This window comes from Alligator sinensis, unplaced genomic scaffold (genome assembly GCF_000455745.1).
Source record: "Alligator sinensis unplaced genomic scaffold, ASM45574v1 scaffold521_1, whole genome shotgun sequence".
NCBI classification, from domain to species: Eukaryota; Metazoa; Chordata; order Crocodylia; family Alligatoridae; genus Alligator; species Alligator sinensis.
Genome location: NW_005842374.1, coordinates 1,407,397 through 1,418,936, shown reverse-complemented (window position 1 = coordinate 1,418,936; position 11,540 = coordinate 1,407,397). Strand labels below are relative to the sequence as shown.

The following is an 11,540-nucleotide window of genomic DNA, read 5'->3' as shown; positions in this document are numbered from 1 at the left end:
TGTCATGCAGGAGCCATGTCAAGGGTGTGGCACCATTGGGAAAGCAGCATGTCTTTTGTCTATCCTGAGATGATGCACAGTCCTTTAGGGGCCATTGCCAGGCCAAGAAGAGGGTCAGGAAACCCAAACTGTCTTTCTTATGCCCCACTTATGCTTTACTGAAAGGATTTGGCCACAGCAGAGTATCCCGTCTTAAGTATCCTAAGGCAACGCACTATACATTTTTCTGGCCCTCCCTTTACTCCACTGTCACAATATTCCAAGAAGCAACTCTGGCTTACAGGCAGCCCAAGAGACCTCTTAGATCAATGGCCTCCAAAGCACCTTCCTTGAAATGGGCTTTTATGTAGAAGATTCTTATATAGCTCTGCTTGTCACCACTTAAACTATGTATCCAGAATATTTATTTCTCTCTCTCAACCTTCATGCATTATGTTGTTATTTCATCTTGGTCAGCAGGACCAGTACCTCGTTTATATATTTTTCTGTTTATAGGAGCCAGCTCTTTGTTTTTTCAATCTCCATGTATGTTTAATTTCAGCTGCCACACTAGAGACACCTCTTGCTATTCATGGGATGAGCAACTTTCTTTTTCTTGTGAAAGAAATTTTTCTCATGTTGCGTTTTCATCTGCTTATTCTGCTGGAATTCCCTTTGGATTACTGCATTTCCGCCTCCTTTATAGGACCTTATCTCATCAGACCTTGGAGGGGCTGGTGAGATGCCAGCATACTGGAATAAACAACGGATGTGAACACTGCTGAATTTTAGGAAAGTTTTTAGTTCTGGATCCGGTTTGGGCTCATTCTAATCAGAGCAAGATTTTCCAAATGAAGAACTTTTTCCAAATTATAAATAAGAATTCTAATTTCAGTATATGGAATCAATCCAGTAAACCTTATAAATATGTGCTTAATGATGAACTGGCTTGCTGATTTCAGTGGGACTATGCATAGGTTTAGAATTAGACATGTACTGAAGTGCTTTGCTGGCTCAGATCTTAGCATTATGGTGGGGTTGCTGCTGTTCAAGATGTTTGATGGGAGTACTGGCTGGTAGAGCCAAATTGCTGAAGGTAAACTCATACCTTTCTTTCTGTCATGGGGCTGCTCTTCCTGATCTGGTGCTTAACTTGCTTGTTTTTACTTTTAATTTTGTTTTTTATGATTTTTTGCCACATCAGTCCTCAAGTGAATTGCACTATAAATTGAATGTGCCCACCTGTGCCTCGGTGGAGCTGTTGGAAAGTGAGAGGGTGGCTTGTGGGGCCTCAGACATTGTTTGTGAGACTTAGGATGATTGGACTGCATAGTTGCACCTTTCCAGAAAGGGCATCAGACATGAGGTCATAACCTTGGAATGGACTCTGTAAACCCAGTGCTAGATACAGTCATGAGACTCTTCCCCAGGTGGATCCCTCTCACAATTGACTGATTCCAATACAGTGGGGTACTGGGTAGTTTGCATAGATGAGCAAAGGATTGGTTTGTGGCTAGGGTTACCAGTACAGTATATATTGATAGCTTTGGTCTACTTCAATAATAGGAAGCAGCCATCAACTTGGTTTAGTCACCCAATTGGTGTGAAACTGTTCAAGGGGGCTGGTAAGTCTGGCCCAAAATGTACAATTAAAAAGTTGTTAACATAACCAGAATGAATGTAATTGGCAGTTCTGGAGACACAAGGAAGAAAGAATCACATCCTCTGTAAGCAGAAGTTCTCTTTGCACCTAAACAGGTTTTAACTTTTACCATTACAAGTGATTAGCTAAATATTAAGGTTACTGTTCCACAGTCTCTCCTTACCCACAAAAATAAAATCAGTAAAAGAGAAATTTGGCTGAGTAAGGACTATGAGATGGGGGTCTTAAACATAAAACCAACAAAATTATGTGAAAGGAAATGAGTTGCTAAATTTGCTTTCAGAGAAAGTTAAATTTTCTATGCATTGTTTTGGTTGCTAGAGGGCAGCATTGTATAAGAGGATAAGAGGGTAGCAGCCTTAATCTCCATAAGCATCTAAATGCTTGGAGTTGAAATGTAGTAGTTTTGAAGCATATCAGTGGGTCTGCAGTTGTATGATTACAGAAACAGCACATATAAAACAGTTTCTAATTTGATTGTTTTCTCAGTTATTGTTACATTCATACACCTCCATATTTCCCATTCACTTTTGGTTTATCACAAATGCTTCAAAGACCTTATCTTTTTTAATATTCAACAGCCAAATAAATAGGTTGTGAAACAGACTTGTTTACCCATTCACTTCTTCTAGTACATGAAGAATAATCCACAATCAGTTTATTTGCCTTTTCCCTCACTAGATGGCATTTGTAAAGTCTGTGTACAGCTGTCCATAGTTACCAGGCAAATTATTGAAACTCATGTGGCTTAGAACTGTTTGGTTATAAAATTTGTGAGAAATTATTGCCTTGGCTTGCTTCTGAGTTGACATGTTGCTTTCTGTTGTATCTCACAAGGCAGCCTGTCTAATTTTTGTGGCTGTTTTTTCCTTATTCTGACCCAACATAGCATATAGCATAGGGGCACTCAAACAAACTGGAAATGAATATCGATTCAGATATGTGTCTGATGCATCTACTTACAGAGCTCATGAACACCCAGGTGCTCTAAATTTACTAATATGGAGTTTCATTAAAAGTTCTAGTTCAAATATTTATCCAGTTGCAAAATTAATGATGCACAATTTACATGCAACTCTGTTGACATCAGTGAAGGTTTTTAAATGGCTTGGGGGGGGATAGAATTTATGTTAGATCAAGGAACTCAGTATTTTCAAAGTAATGACTAGTATTAGGGGTCCACTATATGACACCTTTGTTAGTCACCTGAAACAAAGGAGTCCAGAAAATGAATGACTCCTGCTAATGATCTGGTGCCCTTCAACTGTCTGAAATGCCACCTGCATATGATGGCAATAATGAAGAACCAGCTATACTAACTATGTTGCCAGAGGAACTTCCTTTGGTTGGGAAATCTCTAGTTGCTGTTTTTGGGCAGCTCTAAGTCCCCTTGAGTTTGTGATTCAAAGAGCAACTTAATCCCAGTAGACCAGCCTCTCCAAGGTCTTATCATCTTATCCCAGCTCAATATAGGCTCCCCATCCTAAGGAATAAACTGCTGTGTTTGCTGCATGGTCCATGGATATCTTCTAGGATCTCTCTAAGGCCAGGGCCGGTACACATTTTCTCTCTGGCCCCTCCCTTGGGACCTCCCATCCCTTACTTGAGGCTATTTCTTTAGAATCTCTGCTGGGTGCGAGTGTGTATTCCTCACTGCCCACTGCCTCACCTGTTCCTCCCTAAGGCTGCCCGCCCCAGGAGACCTCTGTCAGTGGTAATCTGGGACATAAAATTCCCTCTGAAGTCCATATTGTTGCTTGAAATTTGGTTTAGGCAAGATTAGAATGAGGCCCATAGCAACAAACATATTTGAAGAGTGAGGACTCGCACTGTAATAAACAACATGGAGTCAATCAGAATGTTTATGCTCAGGAAGGCAGCGTTACAGGAGTGTATTCATTATCTTTCTCATTCCATTGTTGTTTGTTGAGAGAATAAAGCAATTACTTTGTAACTTGACCTCGCAGTATATAGTCCGTTAAGCACCCGCCAAGCTGGCTGGAGCTGACAATCCATGGCTTTATGGTTTTTTTTTCTTTTTAAATCTCATTTTTTATTTGTTTTTAGCAGCCTAGGAACTTACTCCCCCTCCAAAATAAGGAAAATAAATGCTCAGAAGCTATTGCCTTTGGATTATATACTTTAATGACAGCAATGTGTGCTCATTAGTATGCTTAAAGTTGTGTCAGTATTTCCATTAGAGGCTTTTATTTTATGGATTTATTATTTGGCCATAAAACTATACTTTGGGTTGCAGCTCAGCAGACTAAGAATTGGCGCAAAGACAAACTTGTTTCATTAAATTAAAAAAAAATGTTTAGCCATTCTAAATTAAGTTAAACCATAAGGGCCAGATTCTAAGATGGTGCAAACTGGAATGACACTGTTGAAGTGTGTGGTTTGTTCCAGGAGGCAAGCTGGCACTTAAGCCCTACCAGCACTGGCTGCTTTTTAGAATACCTGCATTATTCCAAAATATTTTTCATTAAAAAAATGAAATTGGTCACATAATTAGGGCATCATATGGGGGTAATCATAGTCTAGACCCTGTTGCTATTCAAGTCATAGGAAGTTTTGTCTTTGACTTCAAAAAGAGCAAGATTATGTCTGTATTTAGAATCATAGAAAAGTAGAGCTAGAAGGGAATCTCGTTCAAACCCCTGCCTGAGGCTAAGTCATCCCTATCCAAATAATTCCATATAGGTCCATGTCTAACCTATTCCTAAAACTGCACAATCAACACTGTTACACAAGTACATGGAATATTGTCAAGACATCAAAAAGCACCCTAACCTGCCACAGGTAAAACTGGGTGATGAGGACTATCAGTGTCCTGCTGCTTGAAGGGTTTTTAAAATGCTGTGGAGAAATCCAAGGAAGAGGGCCATGGCAACCACTACAGAGGAAGGCAAACCACTCCACTCTCCCATAGTCCTTACCAATCTGACAGGGTAAAATTTATTCCTGATACCAAAAATGGCAATTGGTCTGTCCCTAAGTGGAGAGGCAAAACCCTCCAACCTGGAAGGTCTTGGTTTTTATCCCAGCAGGAGCACCAGTATGTCTCTGTCAAAATCCCCAGCCTTGGAGGCCTGGAGCCCTAAGTGAAATGCGTAGGGAGTTTCTGTCCAGCCTTGCTTTCTATACACTTCAAAACACTTCCAGCAGACTCTAGTTAGTCCTTATTGGCATATCTTGAGGGCAGTGTCTGTAGAAGAGCCAAAGATTGAACAATACATGGAGACTGATTCTGGTGGTTGCTCTAGATGGGAAGTGATGCATGTTGGTGGAGTGAAGTAAGATAGCAAACCATTCCTCTCCTGGAGCCTGATCCAGCTCCTTTCAGAGTCAGTGGGAATTGTTCTGTTGACTGCAGCGGGAGTTGAAACAGATTTCCAATACCAGTGTGTTTCTTGGAGGTTAGAAGGAAGCTTCCCTGAAATGGGACTGCAGCTTACCTTATCTCATGTACAGCAACCAGTAGATGCCATTGTTAGTCCAAGGCATGGGCTCCTCTTGGGACAGATTGCAGACTTTACTCTTCATGTTCCCTTCCCCAGTGCTACAATCACTTCATTTTGTAAATCAGTGCTTGTCTTTGCAGGCTCACAGCATGCCATTTCTTTTGATTGTTTGTGTAGTTTTTAGTTTCACAACTAAAGAACAAAAAACACTTTTAGCTCTTATTTTAAAAACTAATTTTTTTCTGGGAAGCAAAAGGCAGCCAAAGGCACACAGTACTGAATAAGTCCAATTATGCTGCATTCTTGTGGTTGAATAAGACACAGAGCAACTAAAACAAACTAACATAAACAGGGGAAGCCAAATTAAATACTTACGTTTGTATAGGGCAAGAGGATCCTGTGCCTTGGAATGTAATTCAAGCTTGATTTATTTTTTAAATAGACAGTGCATAAAATAGTTCAAGATCTAGCCAATGCAACTTGAACTGAATATTTTTTCATCAGGTAAAAAATCAACTAATAAGATATTTCAGATTAACTTAAATCTTTGCTCATTACATGAATTGACACATCTAAAGAAAGCATTGTACAATCAATCATGGCTCTTTATAATGCAAAATCAAATTATCAAATGGAGACCTGATGCCAAATGGATGGGGGAAGAGAGAGGGAGAAGGAGAGAGAGAACACATACAGTTTGCACAGCACTGGAAGTGTGAAGTCCTTCTTGAAGCAAAAATGAATGTGGTATGCAAGGAATGCAGATGTTTATCTATATATCATTGCCACTGGGGCTTCACACAATCCTCCTTTTAATTGTGCCACAGAAGAGCTTTTGGATTTTTACAGAACAAATCTGACCTTCACGTTGCTTCTTATTTGAATGCTCTTTGTGCAAAAGAAAATAAATGAAAATGTAGGTATAGCATGATGTGGACATTAAGAAATGGATATGCAAGGGGTCAGCACAATGTATGGTAGCTAAGGATTTCTTCATTTTTTTTCTGAAAGTAGCAGAATTTACTGGCATAAATGATTTGCTTCAAGCTGTGGTTTTTGCTCTGCTCTCTGTGGTCTGTTTGGTACTGGCTGGTGGTCATCAGAAAGCTGTTTGTAGGACCTTTTCTTCTCATCTTTTCTTGATTCACGGTATCCCTCAGAAAATGCCAGCTCTTAGATTTCACTCATTTTTTGACTCTGGAAAAATAATACAGCAATTTCTTTGTTGCAGAGAACTTGGAAAGAACGTAATAGGTCAGAATGTTTTTGACACTAGAAAGTCCTATTTAAAATTTCTGGGTTTATTTTGTGAATCGTGCAGGAGTTTGCACATATAATGGTGTTCATAGTGAGTAGCAGCTCCTGAAAAAGGATCTTACAGCACTCCAGGGTGCCACAGCACCTTGGCTGAGAATCTTTGTCATAGAGGCTATGACAATTTAACCCTAATTTAACATAGCAACTGGAGCCGCAGCCAGCTGGGAAGGGCCCTGTCCCTGCGGCCTGGCCTGGCTCCATCATCTGCTCATCTTGCCTGGGGTTGGGGCTGCAGGACTGAGCTGGGGTAAACAGCAGTGGTGGTGGGGCTGGGAGGGGTGTCTATGAGGGGCTAAGTGGCAGCTGTGCTAGGAAGAGTTTGGGGGGCCACAGCTACTCAAAAATTCACCTTAGTCCTCATAACCAACCCTCCTAGCCCTACCACCACCACCACTCGCCCTACACAGGCTGTGGTGGCTCTGCCTGCCCCACTCCCATCCACAGCACACTCCTCTCTCGGCCCCGCCACCAGGAAGAGGCTTGCGCTCCCCAGCCAGACTCCAGCCGGCATGGTCCCCTAAGGGAAAGGGAGCAGGGAGAGGGTTTATTCCCCTCTCTCCTTGAGGGACCCCAGCTGGGTCTGCCTGGCTGGGGTTGCATGGGGGTGAGCAACGGAGGCAGCAGCTGGGGCTGGCAGACCCCTGCTGGTGTCCTTCAGTGGGAAAGGAGAGGGAGGGGGGACTAAACCCGCTCTCTGCCCCATTTGCCTTAGGTGGCCATGTCAGTCGGCTTTTGGCCATGCTCCCTGCCCTTGAGAGCAGAGGGGCAGGGTCAGCCCTGCTCTCTGGAGTAGACAGCACAGCCCAGCCTAGGGCTGCAAAGCATGATGGGATGTTGAGGGACTCTGATTTAACTTAAATCAGGAAGGGGCCTGGGACAGTATTTCCATAAACCGGTTTGACCTCAATCAGTCAAATCTGATACTACATTCAACCAGGTTGATCTTAAACCAGTTTCAGCCAATTTTGAAACTGGTTTATGTGCACTGAACTTCTGTTCTGTTGCATGTTTAAACCAGTTTCTGATCACTTAAACCAGTTTATGTGTAACTACTGTCCCTAGTCATGGTCACATGTGAAATGGAAGGTGAACTATGGTCTTCATTAAGGACTAGTCTATCTGAGAACCTCTGCTGCTGGTGATTTGATTAGTATTTTCAGAGTCGCTATTTCTAGGGAAGAAAACCAAGGACTGATTTGGTTCTTTATCACAGTAATTCCTGAGCGATGACAGATCATCGATGTCAATGGATTCACCTCAGAATTACTGTGGTAATAGAGTATGGAGTTTGTCTGAAGCCTGCGTCAAAACTACAAATAGTAATGCTGATGTGGCTGGATTTAAATGTACTTTTCAATTGAAGTCATTGAACTGTCTTATCTTGCCCATATTGCAAGCCAGTCATTGCTAAAGACTCATATAGGCCTTTTAAATTCTTTTGTTAATGGTTACCACAGAAGATGTCCCAGACATTCAGTATCCTGTTTTGGAGCTTGTATCCTGAAGTTCTTACTGAAGCAAAATTCCCTTTGACTTTACATGAATTAGGCCCGTATGGGATTTCGGCCAGAGCAATGCTATGGGACATGGCCTGGATCTGCTGTTTATTTACTAGGATTTCCAAGATCAAACACAAAATTTCAACATCCCTAATTATGTCAATGTATCACAGTCCAACAGAGGAGATCTCCCCCCTGTTTTTCTTTTTCCCATTTTTTCCTTTTTCTGTCTATTCTCTCCCCCTTACATTCTCTCCCTCCCAGAGTTGTTTATGGAATTTTCTTTCATCATTTTGGCAGATCATATGGCAGGACAATTCCTTCTGAAATCCTAAACCAAATCACTGGCTGGAATTTTCCTTTTAGCATTTTTTGGTTTAAGACCCAGCCTTGTACACATTCACTACATGAAGGGTTACCAAACATGGGTTTGGCTTATGCCATTTATACCAGCATTATGTTGTAATCCCTCTGCAATTTGCTGATCCATGTTGCCCCATTTCCTGTTCTCATGATCTGTAAACCAAATGTCAGAATTTTATTGTCTGAGGCCACAGCTTTCAAAATTGGGAGCCAGCTGTAAATAGTCAAGTTTCTATTTAGACACCTATATAAATGGCCACATTTTCATAAAACAGTTCCTAGTGGTATCAGTGGGGTCACAAGGTGTTCAGAACTTTTTAAAAATGGGACTGCTTATTTAGGTGCCAAGGCACCCACTGTTTGAAATTCGTGGATTCTGCATATAAAAAAGGATTCACAGCTCTTTACATTATTCACTAACTCCTCCTAGTATTTTTATATGGATGGTTTCTTAGCCCATATTTACCAGCAAATAAGGAACAGGCAAATAAGGAACTATTCTGATCATACTGGCATATACTGTTCTCTGTCTTCTGAAGCCAGCCATAGTGTCCATACTCTTGTTCTACAGTGATAATGGGAGTCAGGCCCTAAGGGTGTTTATACACATGTTCAGGGGGGTGGGAGCACTTTAATGAGAGTGGCTCCAAGAGTGACTTCAAGAGCCACTCTCATTAAAGTGCTCCAAGTGTCACATGTATCACTGTCCCTGCACTGAAAAATGGCAGCGGGGGCACTTTAACTAAAACTCACTGAATGCTTTATCTAAAGCTCATCGAACTATGTATTGGCTATAAATGTCACTAGGTGTTCAGGACTTTTCAAAAATGGAGCTGCTTGAACTAAATTTAGTTAAAGCGCCCCCGTTGCCATTTTTGAGCCCAGGGATGCCGAAACACATGATGCTGGAGTCTTCTGGAGCGCAGTAATTACCATGCTCCTACTCAGTTAAGTGAGTTTGCTCCACCTCGCTGCACATGTATAGGTGCCCTAAGTGATTGATGTTAGGACAGTGAATCATGGTCAGATAGGGTAGCCATTGGTCCTATTTTATATTGGACTGTCCTGTTTTTAAACTGTACATCTCCCTCCATTCCTGAATGAGGCCTGGACTGAAAAAAGTCTTGTTTTTCAGTTCATTGGTGGACATACATGGCAGTCATTTGTCCTTGCAGTTCTCTTGGCTGTGCCTAGAGGTGGGGCAGTGCACAGCCAGGAGGGAGCAGGGTTTTAAGGCAGCCAGGGAGAAATGGAGAAGGGAGCCTTTTCTGTGGTGGCCCTGCCCCTTGGCTCTGATTAGCCAAGGGGCCCAGTCGCCCCACCTCTCACTGGTGATTAGCCAAGGGGGGCAGTGGTCCTGCCCCTCACCAAGGGGATGGCCTGTGTTCTAGAGATGTGTCAGCAGCTACCCTAGGGTCAGAGTTTGAGGTAGAACCCTGTGGTCCTGACTTGTGCCACCTCTAACCAGTAGATGGCATGCCTTTGATTTATTAGATGTAATAGTACCTCTCTCACTGTGCAGTTCCTAAATAAATTATGTATTTGGTTATAAATGATACATGCCATTTTTGTGTGTGTTAGCAGAATGTGCAACTTAACCAATGCCCAAGGAGAAGACAAGAGAACAGCTGGGCCTGAGGCTGTGGAGGGCTCAGAGCGGGAGTGCTATATTCTGTGCAAGGTAATGGAAAACTTTACTGTTCTTAACTGTTTTGGTGTTGAGTAATTTGATCTGTACGGTTATTTTTATTCCCTTCTGTTTACATTCTTGGTGCCCTTTTCTGATATTTTTTCCCTATGTGTATGTGCTTATTCTCCTATCTTTAAGGGATTGTAGGCAGAATTCTGCTGGAAAAAAAATTGTAGCACAGGCAAATGCAGATTACAGATAACTGTTTTTGCAAGAGTTCTGTAGTTACACTTCTATTTTCTGCATTAATCCACTTTCCGTGCCCTCTGTATTTTCTGTTTATGTGCACCTGCTTCCTAATTAAACTACACACCAGCACTGGATTTAACACCAGTCTACTGTAGTGCAGCTATTAACCCTTTCAACTGCTTCTGCCCTTCATACCACAGACCCATGTGGAGAGGTGAAAATGAATGAAAAACCTCAGTCCTCATTCATGTGGGGCTGTACAATGGAGAAGAGCAAGAGGAAGAGCTTTGGAAGATGTTACATTTGTGGCACAATTAAAATGTACCATGTTGTACCATTGCACCTGTAACATGCCAGGCGTTTAGCCAATTTATGGTGCAATAAAATGGCAAACCAGACAGAAAGATATTCTTCTACATTAAATGTGGAACAACTTTGTGGATAGTTTGTATCATGCTTTAAACTGAACATGTGGCTTGTATCCCAGACCCAGATTGTGAGAATGGGTATGGAGCTGCCTTGGGGTTTGGAACAAAGCCTCCCCCTGCCTGCTCTCTGGGCTCAGGCAGAGGGCAGGCCCAGATCTCAAACAGACCTGGGCCTGCCCAGGTAGCAGCCTGCCAGGGATCAGGCTGCTACCAGCCTGATCCCTGGATCCAGTCTTCGTGCCAGTCTCCTGGTGTGTGGCCCTTCAAAGGGCGCTCCAGGGAGCGTGGAATCAGGGACAGGTTCCTGATGCCACATGTCTGCAGCGCTGTTTAAAAGTCCAAGTGCTGGGAGATTAGCATGGGGAACAGATCCTCTATGCTAGGCTTCTTGTGCTGGTGGATGTGTGATTTAGATCTGAGGAATTTTATACCCAATCCCTAAAATCAGGTATCCTGCTGTGCATGTCTGTCATGGCAGGACACACAACTTTCAGGATCAGGCATAAAATACCTCAGATCCTAATCACAGGCTGCATCTACACAAGATGTTGACTTTGCACTTGTTATTGCACAGTCATTTAGTACTTGCATATGTGACAGGCTGGCTGACAGTGACCTAGCCCAGGGGTTTTGAAAAGGCAAAAGATGATTGGAGGACTTGGGATTCCCTTTCCTCACCAATCTGGTAATGATTTGGCCCAGGGGTTTTGAAGGGGTCAAAGATGATTGGAGGACTTGGGATTCCCTTTCCTCACCAATCAGGCCCCAGAGACTCACCCCTCATGTCCCCTGATTGGCCCCTTGGGTCACCTGGAGGAGGATAAAAGGGGCAGCACGGCTGATTCAGGGGAGAGACCAGCAAGGGACCACAAGGAAGGAACTTCAAAGAGCTGGCAAGAGCTGAGCCAGTGGGGGCGGAAGCAGTTGCCCCAGAAGAGCCTGAAGGAG

At 42.7% G+C, this 11,540-nt stretch overlaps 1 long non-coding RNA gene across 1 annotated transcript in view; it reads left to right on the top strand.

Annotated features, from left to right (window-relative positions):
* The first annotated feature begins 9,881 nt into the window (after positions 1 to 9,881).
* The window catches only part of LOC112551195, a 54,003-nt gene continuing 52,344 nt past the window's right edge, over positions 9,882 to 11,540 (top strand). The window contains exon 1 of the long non-coding RNA XR_003095413.1: positions 9,882 to 9,966. This is a non-coding gene — a long non-coding RNA (uncharacterized LOC112551195). The remainder of the gene's footprint in view (positions 9,967 to 11,540) is intronic.